Raw genomic sequence first — 12,974 nt, 5'->3', positions numbered from 1 at the left:
CGCGCCTAGATCCTGTGCTCCGCAACAAGAGAAGCCACCGCAATGAGAAACGTGGGCACCTCAACGAAGAGTAGCCCCCGCTCGCCGCAACTAGAGAAAGCCAGTGCGCGGCAACAAAGACCCAACACAGCCAAAAATAAATAAATAAATAATAAATTTTTAAAAAATAATTAAAAATTTTTTAAATTTTAAAAATTAAAAAAAAAGAAGACAGACAACTGAGGGCTAAGAGGTTTGGCTGAGATCACTTGCAAATGCCTGAGCACATACCTGTCTCCAAAATCAGTGGTCCCAAACTGAATCGTAGAAAGATGCCTGAACACCTTTCAGATGAGATTTTATTACTTTATGTAGTAACCCTGTGGATATTTCACAACATTCAGCATTTACAAAATGTTGTTAACATCACACCTGAACTCAACTGTGATAAAGCCAGCTCAGCCAAGACAGGGTGAATGTTGATTAGTTTGAGAATTTACTCCTGCTTGCTACCCACCCCAAATTCAGTGACCTCGTATCTAATTCTTGCAGGAAGACCATTGGGAGTATGGTGACTGACTTCCAAATGCAGTTGTCCCCCTCTGTCTTTGCTGGACCTTGCAGGGCTTTAAAAAATACAGCTTCCTGAAAAAAACAATGAGATACTAACTTACTGCATTTGGGCTGATCTAACAAAAATACCATAGGCAGGGTGGCTTACACAACAAACATTTATTTCTCAGTTCTGGAGGCTGGGAAGTCCAAGATCAAGGTGCCAACAGATTAGGCGTCTGGTAAGGGCTGTGTTCCTTGTTCACAGACTCAGTCTTCTCACTGTGTCCTCAGAAGGCAGAAGGAGCAAGGGAGCTCTCTTTAAAAAGCACTAATTCTAGGGACTTCCCTGGTGACGCAGTCCTTAAGAATCCACCTGCCATAGATAAACCCACGCACATATGGTCACCTTATCTTTGATAAAGGAGGCAAGAATATACAATGGAGAAAAGGCAGCCTCTTCAGTAAGTGGTGCTGGGAAAACTGGACAGCTACATGTAAAAGAATGAAATTAGAACACTCCCTAACACCATACACAAAAATAAACTCAAAATGGATTAAAGACCTAAATGTAAGGCCAGACACTATAAAACTCTTAGAGGAAAACATAGGCAGAACACTCCATGACATAACTCACAGAAAGATCCTTTTAGACCCACCTCCTAGAGAAATGGAAATAAAAAAATAAATAAATAAATGGGACCTAATGAAACTTAAAAGCTTTTGCACAGCGAAGGAAACCATAAACAAGATGAAAAGACAACCCTCAGAAAGGGAGAAAATATTTGCAAACGAAGCAACTGACAAAGGATTAATATCCAAAATATACAAGCAGCTCATGCAGCTCAATATCAAAAAAACAAACAGGGCTTCCCTGGTGGCACAGTGGTTAAGAATCCGCCTGCCAATGTAGGAGACACGGGTTCGAGCCCTGGCCTGGGAAGATCTCACATGCCGCAGAGCAACTAAGCCCATGCACCACAACTACTGAGCCTGCACTCTAGAGCCCGCGAGCCACAACTACTGAAGCCCGCGTGCCTAGAGCCCGTGCTCTGCAACAAGAGAAGCCACGACAATCAGAAGTCCACACACTGCAAGGAAAAGTAGCCCCCGCTCACCGCAACTAGAGAAGGCCCATGCACAGCAACGAAGACCCAACACAGCCAATAAATAAATAAATAATAATTTTTTAAAAAAAAACCCAATGCAAAAATGGGCAGAAGACCTAAATAGACATTTCTCCAAAGAAGATACACAGATTGCCAACAAACACATGAAAGGATGCTCAACATCACTAATCATTAGAGAAATGCAAATCAAAATTACAATGAGGTATCACCTCACACTGGTCAGAATGGCCATCATCAAAAAATCTACAAACAATAAATGCTGGAGAGGGTGTGGAGAAAAGGGAACCCTCTTGCACTGTTGGTGGGAATGTAAATTGATACAGCCACTATGGAGAACGGTATGGAGGATCCTCAAAAAACTAAAAATAGAACTACCATACGACCAAACAATCCCAGTACTGGGCATATACCCTGAGAAAACCATAATTCAAAAAGAGTCATGTACCACAATGTTCATTGCAGCTCTATTTACAATAGCCAGGACATGGAAGCAACCTAAGTGTCCATCGACAGATGAATGGGTAAAGAAGATGTGGCACATATATACAATGGAATATAACTCAGCCATAAAAAGAAATGAAATTGAGTTATTTATAGTGAGGTGGATGGACCTAGAGACTGTCATACAGAGTGCAGTAAGTCAGAAAGAGAAAAAAATACCATACATTAGCACATATATATGGAATCTAAAAAAAAAAAAAAAAGGTTCCGAAGAACCTAGGGGCAGGACAGGAATAAAGATGCAGACATAGAGAATGGACTTGAGGACACAGGGAGGGGGAAGGGTAAGCTGGGACGAAGTGAGACAGTAGCATGGACACATATACACTACCAAATGTAAAATAGCTAGTGGGAAGAAGCCACATAGCACAGGGAGATCAGCTCGGTGCCCTGTGTCCACCTAGAGGGGTGGGATAGAAAGGGTGGGAGGGAGATGCAAGAGGGAGGAGATATGGGGATATATGTATATGTATAGCTGATTCACTTTGTTATACAGCAGAAACTAACACACCATTGTAAAGCAACTATACTCCAATAAAGATGTTTAAAAAAAAGAATCCACCTGCCAATGCAGGGGACATGGGTTCGAGCCCTGGTCCGGGAAGATCCTACATGCCATGGAGGAACTAAGCCTGCAAGCCACAGCTACTGAGCCTACATGCCAGAACTACTGAAGCCCGCGCGCCTAGAGCCCATGCTCTGCAACAAGAGAAGCCACCACAGTGAGAAGCCCGCACACTGCAACGAAGAGTGGCCCCCACTCGCTGCAACTAAAGAACGTCCATGCGCAGCAATGAAGACCCAGTGCAGTCAAAAATAAGGAGAAAAACCATATGATCATCTCAATAGATGCAGAAAAAGCTTTTGACAAAATTAAACACCCATTTATGATAAAAACTCTCCAGAAAGTGGGCATACAGGGAACCTACCTCAACATAATAAAGGCCGTATATGACAAACCCACAGCAAACATCATTCTCAATGGCGAAAAACTGAAAGCATTTCCTCTAAGATCAAGAACAAGACAAGGATGTCCACTCTCACCACTATTATTCAACATAGTTTTGGAAGTCCTAGCCATGGCAATCAGAGAAGAAAAAGAAATAAAAGAAATCCAAATTGGAAAAGAAGAAGTAAAACTGTCACTGTTTGCAGATGACATGATACTATACATAGAGAATCCTAAAGATGCCACCAGAAAACTACTAGAGCTAATCAATGAATTTGGTAAAGTAGCAGGATACAAAATTAATGCACAGAAATCTCTTGCATTCCTATATACTAATGATGAAAATTCTGAAAGAGAAATTAAGGAAACACTCCCATTTACCATTGCAATAAAAAGAATAAAATACCTAGGAATAAACCTACCTAGGGAGACAAAAGACCTGTATGCAGAAAACTATAAGACACTGATGAAAGAAATTAAAGATGATACCAACAGATGGAGAGATATACCATGTTCTTGGATTGGAAGAATCAATATTGTGAAAATGACTACATTACCCAAAGCAATCTAAAGATTCAGTGTAATCCCTATCAAATTACCAATGGCATTTTTTACAGAACTAGAAAAAATCTTAAAATTTGTATGGAGACACAAAAGACCCCGAATAGCCAAAGCAGCCTTGAGGGAAAAAAGCAGAGCTGGAGGAATCAGACTCCCTGACTTCAGACTACGCTACAAAGCTACAGTAATCAAGATAATATGGTACTGGCACAAAAACAGAAATATAGATCAATGGAACAAGATAGAAAGCCCAGAGATAAATCCACGCACCTATGGTCAACTAATCCATGACAAAGGAGGCAAGGATATACAATGGAGAAAAGACAGTCTCTTCAATAAGTGGTGCTGGGAAAACTGGGCAGCTACATGTAAAAGAATGAAATTAGAACACTCCCAAACACCATACACAAAAATAAACTCAAAATGGATTAAAAACCTAAATGTAAGAGTGGATACTATAAAACTCTTAGAGGAAAACATACGCAGAACACTCTTTGGCATAAATCACAGCAAGATCTTTTTTGATCCACCTCCTAGAGTAATGGAAATAAAAACAAAAATAAACAAATGGGACCTAATGAAACTTAAAAGCTTTTGCACAGCAAAGGAAACCATAAACAAGACGAAAAGACAACCCTCAGAATGGGAGAAAATATTCACAAACGAATCAACGGACAAAGGATTCATCTCCAAAATATATAAACAGCTCATGCAGCTCAATATTAAAAAAACAAACAAACAAACAAACAAAAAAACAACCCAATCCAAAAATGGGCAGAAGACCTAAATAGACATTTCTCCAAAGAAGATATACAGATGGCCAAGAAGCACATGAAAAGCTGCTCAACATCACTAATTATTAGAGAAATGCAAATTAAAACTACAATGAGGTATCACCTCACACCGGTTAGAATGGGCATCATCAGACAATCTACAAACAACAAATGCTGGAGAGAGTGTGGAGAAAAGGGAACCCTCTTGCACTGTTGGTGGGAATGTAAATTGATACAGCCACTATGGAGAACAGTATGGAGGTTCCTTAAAAAACTAAAAATAGAATTACCATATGATCCAGCAATCCCACTACTGGGCATATACCCAGAGAAAACCATAATTCAAAAAGACACATGCACCCCAATGTTCATTGCAGCACTATTAACAATAGCCAGGTCATGGAAGCAACCTAAATGCCCATCGACAGATGACTGGATAAAGAAGATGTGGTACATATATACAGTGGAATATTACTCAGCCATAAAAGGAACGAAATTGGGTCATTTGTAGAGATGTGGATGGATCTAGAGACTGTCATACAGAGTGAAGTAAGTCAGAAAGGGAAAAACGAATATCGTATATTAACGCATATATGTGGAACCTAGAAAAATGGTACAGATGAACTGGTTTGCAGGGCAGAAATTGCGACACAGATGTAGAGAACAAACGTATGGACACCATGGGGGGAAAGCGGTGGGGGGTGGGGAGGGGGTAGTGTGATGAACTGGGAGATTGGGATTGACATGTATACACTGATGTGTATAAAGTGGATGACTAATAAGAACCTGCTGTATAAAAAAATAAATAAAATTCAAAAAAAAAAACCACTAATTCTATTCATGAGGGCTTCACCCTTATGATCTAATCACCTCCCAAAGACCCCACCTCCAAATACCATCACACTGGGGATAAGTTTTCAATATATCAATGGGAGGTGGAGTGGACAAAAACATTCAGTCTACAGCAAATATCAACCAGCTATTATAGAACAAACAAACAAAATGAGGTGTCAGCAAGGATATGGAGAAATTGGAAGCTTTATACATTTCTGGTGGGAATGTGAAATGGTGCAGCTGCTATGGAAAACAGTACGGCAGTTCCTCAAAAAAGTAAAAATAGGCGGGGCAGGCTGGAGCGTGTCGGGAGTGGGCCCTGAGGCCCGAGCCACGGGATCCGAGCGAAGGCCGCACCAAGGTAGCAGGGCCCAGCCTGGCCGCCCTAGCCGCCACCATGGGCATCAAATTTTTAGAAGTTATCAAACCTTTCTGTGCAGTTCTACCAGAAATTCAGAAACCTGAAAGGAAAATCAAGTTTGGAGAGAAGGTACTATGGACTGCTATAACCCTCTTCATCTTCTTAGTATGTTGTCAGATACCACTATTTGGAATCATGTAATCAGATTCTGCAGATCCTTTCTACTGGATGAGAGTTATTCTTGCATCCCACAGAGGAACGTTAATGGAATTGGGTATCTCCCCAATTGTAACATCTGGTTTGATCATGCAGTTGTTCGCTGGAGCCAAAATCATTGAAGTTGGAGATACACCCAAAGATAGAGCTCTATTCAATGGAGCCCAGAAACTATTTGGTATGATCATTACCATTGGGCAAGCCATTGTGTATGTCATGACGGGCATGTACGGGAATCCTGCTGAAAGGGGTGCTGGAATCTGTCTCCTTATCATCATTCAGTTGTTTGTTGCTGGTTTGATTGTGCTGCTGTTAGATGAGCTGCTACAGAAGGGTTACAGCTTGGGGTCTGGGATTTCCCTCTTTATTGCCACCAACATCTGTGAAACCATTGTCTGGAAGGCCTTTAGTCCCACTACCATTAATGCTGGCAGAGGTACCGAGTTTGAGGGTGCAGTCATAGTTCTCTTTCATTTACTGGCCACCAGGACAAAGTTTGAGCTCTAAGGGAGGCTTTCTATCGTCAGAATTTACCCAATCCCATGAACCTCATTGCTACAGTTTTCGTGTTTGCTGTTGTTATATATTTTCAGGGATTTCGTGTGGACCTGCCCATTAAGTCAGCCCAGTACCAAGGGCAGTACAGCAGCTACCCCTTCAAGCTCTTCTACACCTCCAACATCCCCATCATCCTGCAGTCGGCCCTGGTGTCCAACCTGTATGTTATTTCCCAGATGCTGTCAGTTCGATTTAGTGGCAACTTTTTAGTAAATTTACTAGGACAGTGGGCTGATGTCAGTGGGGGAGGACCTGCTCATTCTTACCCAGTGGGGGGCCTTTGTTACTACCTTTCTCCTCCTGAGTCCATGGGCGCCATATTTGAGGATCCTGTCCATGTGGTTGTTTGTATCATCTTCATGTTGGGATCATGTGCATTCTTTTCTAAGATGTGGATAGAGGTGTCTGGTTCCTCAGCCAAAGATGTAGCTAAACAGCTTAAAAAACAGCAAATGGTAATGAGGGGCCACAGGGATACCTCTATGGTTCATGAGCTTAATAGGTACATCCCCACGGTGGCTGCGTTTGGGGGCTTGTGCATCGGCACCCTGTCGGTGTTGGCTGACTTCCTTGGGGCCATCGGCTCGGGCACTGGAATTTAGTCACTATTATTGATCAGTATTTTGAAATACTGCAGTCACTATTATTGAACAGTATTTTGAAATATTTGTTAAGGAACAGGCTGAAGTTGGCGGGATGGGTGCTTTGTTTATCTAAACGTGTTTTTCTTTTTGTGTGTGTGAAAGGGAAAATATTTTGACACATTGTTTTTGTCAGATAATGTTGGTTCCCCTTTTCTTCTCTCAGTTTGTTTTCAAGTGCTGACGGTCTCATTCCTGAAATGGGCACGGAGCTAAGCCTGTGTGCAGCGTTAGTACCAGCTGCCTTAACACTGAAGTTTACATTATTCATTAAAAAACCTACATGTAGTGTTGCCTGTGATGCTGGAAACCAATGCACCCGCCTTGCCATGTCCAGTTGTGACGGTGAGATGGTGATGTGGATCAGTTTTGCACACAACATTCAAGACACTTAGTATTCCCCCCACTTGTTTAAAAATAAATGTAGTTCAAATTGCCACTTTACAGTATTTTTGAGCTTATTTAATGAGTTCTGGATCATTTATATCTAATCTATATTTTAGATATAATTAATTACTTTTTATACTTTTTTAACTCATAGTATCCACGTTCCCACCCTCCCCCGTTTTATTTGTTCCTCCTCAAAGCAGCCACTTAGCCCAGATGGGCAGAATCAAGCTTTCAGAGTCACATCTGTCACCAGAAACAACTGCTTATAATTACTCTGCCTGTTTTCCATTCGCCTTTCCTCCCAGGGACAGCACAGTCGGTGCTGTTTTACTGTATTGGCTATGCCTTCGAATTCCAACACGTCACTTGAGAATACTTTTCAAGATACTATGCTCCAATTTTTTTTTTTTTTAAATCCCTAAAGCAAAGATCTAATTCTCAAGCAATGTCTGTAGTTCAGTGGGGGTGAGCAATGAGTAATTCATGCTAGGAATCTGTGTATGTTGTCGTACTTTATAGCAGCAACATGAGTGTAAAGAGTAGACAATAAATTGTTATTTAATAAAAAAAATAACATTTAATTTAAAAATTTTTTAGAAAGTAAAAACAGAATTACATTATGATCTAGGAATTCCACTTCTAGATATACACCCAAAGAAATGAAAGCAGGGACTCAAACAGTACACCCATGTCCATAGCAGCATTATTCACAATAGCCACAAGGGAGAAGCAACCCAAATGTCTATTGATGGATGAGTGGATAGAACAAAATATAGTATATACATACAATGGAATATGATTCAGCCTTAAAAAGGATGAAAATTCTAACATATGCTATAACATGGATGAACTCTGACAGCATTATACTAAGTGAAATAAGCCAGTCACAAAAGGACATCTGTATGACTCCACTTACATAAGGGATCTAGAGTAGTCAAGTTCACAGAGTAGAAAGTAGAATGGTGATTGCCAGGGACTTGAGGCAATGGAGAATGGAGAGTTAGTGTCTAATGGGTAGAGAGTTTCAGCTGGGGAAGAGGAAAAAGTTCTGGAATGGATGATGGTGATGAATGCACAATGTAAATGTATTTAATGCCCCAGAACTTTACGATTAAAACTGGTTAAAATGGTAAATTTTACATTATGTATATTTTGCCACAATAAAAATCCAGGTCTAGGTAGTTTCCTGCCACCTTTTTCAGGGAACCAAAAGAGGGCACAACATCACATCTATGGTATTCTTGCTAAAACTCATAATCTGAGGAAACCCCAAATAAGGAACATTCAACAGCTGTCCTATACAATACCGTAGCCACTTGCCACATATAGCTATTTTAATTAAAATTAAATAAAATGTGAAATTCAGTTCCTCAGCCCCACTAGCCACATTTCAAATGCTATTTTCATGTGGCTAATGACTATCATATTGGACAGCATAGATATAGAGTATTTCTATCATCACAGAAAGTTCTATTGGCCAGTTTTTTTTTAAGTTGTATTGGACAGCACTGATCTATAGAGTAACTCTCCAAAAATGTGAAGGCCATGAAAGACAAGGAAAGACTGAGGAACTGCTCCAGATTAAAGGAGAATAAAGAAACATAACAACTAAAAGCAATGTGGGATTCTGGGTTGGACCCTGAAACTGAAAAAGGACATCAGTGGGACAAATGATGAACTCTTACTAAGGCCTTTGGATTAGTTAATATTCTGTTACGGTTAATTTTCTGGTTTTGGTCATTGTACATTTGTACATTGTACATTTGTACATTGTTACGTAAGATGTAAACATTTGTATTATTTTTGCAACTGTTTTGTAAGTTTGAAATTATTTGAAAATGAAAATTTTTAAGTGAAATAAAATTTAAAAATCATCTTTTGACTCTATCCAGCTATTTATATTATCTTTTACTGTTGATTGCATCCCACCCTATTTCATGAATAAAATTTATTGATCATTGTCCATTTATTAGGGGAAAGGCAAGTCCAGAGAGTGATCTATACCACAGGTCGCCCCCCGCTCCATTGAGGTCCTAGGAGGCCCCCTCGCCAGCAAAGTTCATCCCCAGGCAGGTGGCCCATGTCTCCAGACCAGTGCTCCAAGGAAGGCTGTGGCTCACATGCTATGACTCAGCAACCACCAGCTCATGTTTCCCCCCAGAGACCAAAGTCAGGCCCAAAGATAGTGCCAGAGGGCCCCCAAAAAGGTACATGTTCAAATATCTAAGTTCCTTCAGGGGACTCTCCAAACTGAAAAACAAAATATAATCCCTGCCTTTACAACCTCATTTCAAGTAAGTTTTTAAATTGTTATTTTTTAAACTATTTTATTTTTTCACACTGTCAACTTTATTATGAAAAATTAATACATGCTTATAAAGTTAGTATGGGTAAAAACAGAAATGTTTGAGGAAGAAAACCAAAATTCATACTTATAATCCACCACCCAGAAAAAACTACTGGTAACAAACACTCTGGTGTCTTTTCTTCTAGTATTTTCTCTTCTACAGTGCCAGATCTCTGAGTCCTCTGGCTTCCTGGAATCACCCTTGCCTCGCCCAGCCACATGGTAAGGACATAAAAGGGTCTGGTCTGGTATGAGTCCACCTTACCTCTCAAGGGTCTCAGGAGAAGGAAGGGACTTGGTCTGTGTCAGCTCATGGGTCAGTTCCCTGCTGCAGCCAGTGCCTCTGGGGCTATCCAGCCCCCTACGGTCAGTGTGGCCTCACCAACCTCAAGACATTGTGTTACTCATTACCTGCCACTCAGGGGCTGCCATCCTGCCCTTCCTTTCTGAGAACTACTGACATAAGTTGCTTGGCAACAGACATTTACTTGCAGTTCGGGGAAAAACAGGGAAATGAGTGCATGGGTAGGACGTGCCTTCAAAGTTAGATATTGGAGTTCCTAAGATTCACACACCTCTCCCAACGCAGAAGGCCATTCCCTGGCCACATCCCTCCAAGACCCCAGCTTCCTGCCACACTTCTCGGTGCCTGACTTGCTTTCAGGCCCTCTTGCTGTCTCTTTTCCTAGGGCCCCTCCCCCAGGATCTGGAGCTCAGTACAGAAAACAGAAATCACTGTAGGTATTATGTGCACGAAAGGTTTTTGTTTCTTGAAGCATGATTTACATTTCGTGAAATACATCCATCTTAACTGTGCAAATTGATTACTTTTTATCCAAGTAAATACCTGTGTAACCAGCTCCTAGATCAAGAGCTAGGATATTTCCATCTCCCCAGAAAGTTCCCTTGTACTCCTTTTTCAGTCTCCATCCTCAGTCACTATTCTGATTCCATCACCATAGTTTAGTTTTGCCTGTTCTTGAATTTAATATAAATGGAATCATATAATACATACTGTTTTGTCTCTGGCATCTTTTTTTTTTTTAATATAATTTTACTTTTTTTTTTTTTTTTTTTTTGGCTGTGTTGGGTCTTCGTTTCTGTGCGAGGGCTTTCTCTAGTTGTGGCGAGCGGGGGCCACTCTTCATCGCGGTGCGCAGGCCTCTCACCGTCGCGGCCTCACTTGTTGGGGAGCACAAGCTCCAGACGCGCAGGCTCAGTAGTTGTGGCTCACGGGCCTAGTTGCTCCGCGGCAGGTGGGATCTTCCCAGACCAGGGCTCGAACCCGTGTCCCCTGCATTGGCAGGCAGATTCTCAACCACTGCACCACCAGGGAAGCCCCTCTCTGGCATCTTTTACACAACATTTTTGACATTCACCTACGTTGTTCCATGTGTCAGGAATTTGTTCTCTTTCATTGCTGAGCAGTATTCCATTATACGAATATATCACAATTTGTTTATTTATTCTACTTTTAGTGAAATATTCAGCCTTTTCTGGGTTTAGGCTATTAGGAATAAAGCTGCTATGAACATTCACATATAAGTCTTTTTGTGGAGTTATGCATGTATTTAAAAATTGCTGGACAAGAGGGTAGGGTATGTTTAGCTTTATTAGAAGCTTCCAACCAATTCTCCAAGGTGGTTGCACCACTTTAAACTACCACCAGCAAGTATATCGATGGATCCAGGTTCTGCAGTACAGTCCTCTTCTTCACCAACACTTGACATAGTCAGTTTTTTCACAGGAAGGAATTTCATACAGGGAATTAGTTGGTGCAAAATGGTGAGGGGGAATGGAGGAGCAGGAGTCAGAAGGCTGCCACTGGAGTAACTGAGTTAAACAGCACATCACCATAACCATGGTCAGAACTGAGGAGGCCACTGCTGCCACCCTCAGCTCCACATGGCTCTGTCTCAACATCTGGTTGATGCAGGAATATGCTGAGTCCGGCTACTGAGACTGGCTCTAGACCCTTGCATCTCTGTGTCCTTGCTGTCAGCATAAGTGACAGCAGGAAGATGGCCTCTTCCCCCCACCCCCAATCTTTGGTGGGGCATCTAATTGTCAGACCTTAATATTCATAACTCTAGCTGCAAAAGAATCCAGGAGGGACTTCCCTGGCAATTCAGTGGTTAAGACTCCACATTCCCAATGCAGGGGGCACAAGTTCGATCCCTGGTCGGGGAACTAAGATCCCACATGCTGCACAGTGTGGCCGAAAAAAAAAAATCTGGGAAATGCAGTTTCTTACTTTCTAGCCTCTGCCCAACAGAGGAAAACACTCTAGAAGGAGGCAGAGGGAGCCAGTTGTATCAGTTGGCTTTTGCTGAGTAAAAAAGCTACCCCAACATGTAACAGACTAAAATAGCAACCACTTATTTAGCTCACAATTCTGTGGGTTGGTGACTTGGGGCTGGGCTTAGCTAGGTAGTTCTCATCTTATCTGAGCTCACTCATGACTTTGAAGTCAGTTGCCAATTCTGTTGGAACTGACTGGCCTAGGATGGGCTCAGCTGAGATAGATCATCTCTGCTCCATGTGGTCTCTCATCCGCCAGCAGGCCTGCCTAGGCTTGTTTTCATGATGGCTGGGCAGGTTTCCATGAGAGAGCAAAATGCTCTTTAGGCCTACGCTCCAAATGGTACATCATTTCTGCCACATTCTATTGACCAAAGCAAGTCACAAGGCTAGCCCAGATTCAAGGGGAGTGGAAATAGACTCCACCTCATCCAGAAGGTGAGGTAAATTCACCCTGCAAGGGTGTGATTAAACGGTGGGTTGAAAAGTCAGGGTAATCTACCACACTAGTCCACAGCCCCCACCATGCCTCCCACTTCTGGAACTAGCCAGCAAATCCCAAGTACTCAGATCCTTTTTTTGGGCAAAGCAACAAGATTCTCTGTACCTTCCCTTTTCTGTCCCTTTATTTTATCCTGTTTCTTAGGTTCCTTAACTTTATTTTCTAAATCTTCTAAATTTTTAATGTAAGGAATAACATTGAGAACTCATTCTTGTTATCTGTTCTTCCTGGTTTTGCTTTATGGATGTGATATCTTTCCGAAGCTAATTACTAAAAAGAGCAATTAGAAAGCCTTCTTAAAAAAAAAAAAAAAAAAAATCTTTTATGTTCCCTGCATGGTTTTCCTCTGAAACCAGTTCTTGCTGTTTATTTAGATTCT

General features: G+C 41.5%; 1 pseudogene; it reads left to right on the top strand.

Moving 5' to 3' along the window:
- The first annotated feature begins 5,653 nt into the window (after nucleotides 1-5,653).
- Nucleotides 5,654-7,131, top strand: LOC118881599 (annotated as a pseudogene).
- Nucleotides 7,132-12,974: the final 5,843 nt, after the last annotated feature.

The sequence above is a fragment of the Balaenoptera musculus genome, chromosome 15 (genome assembly GCF_009873245.2).
Source record: "Balaenoptera musculus isolate JJ_BM4_2016_0621 chromosome 15, mBalMus1.pri.v3, whole genome shotgun sequence".
NCBI classification, from domain to species: domain Eukaryota; kingdom Metazoa; phylum Chordata; class Mammalia; order Artiodactyla; family Balaenopteridae; genus Balaenoptera; species Balaenoptera musculus.
Note: the sequence above shows the minus strand (reverse complement) of the source record. Positions and strands in the feature narration are given on the sequence as shown.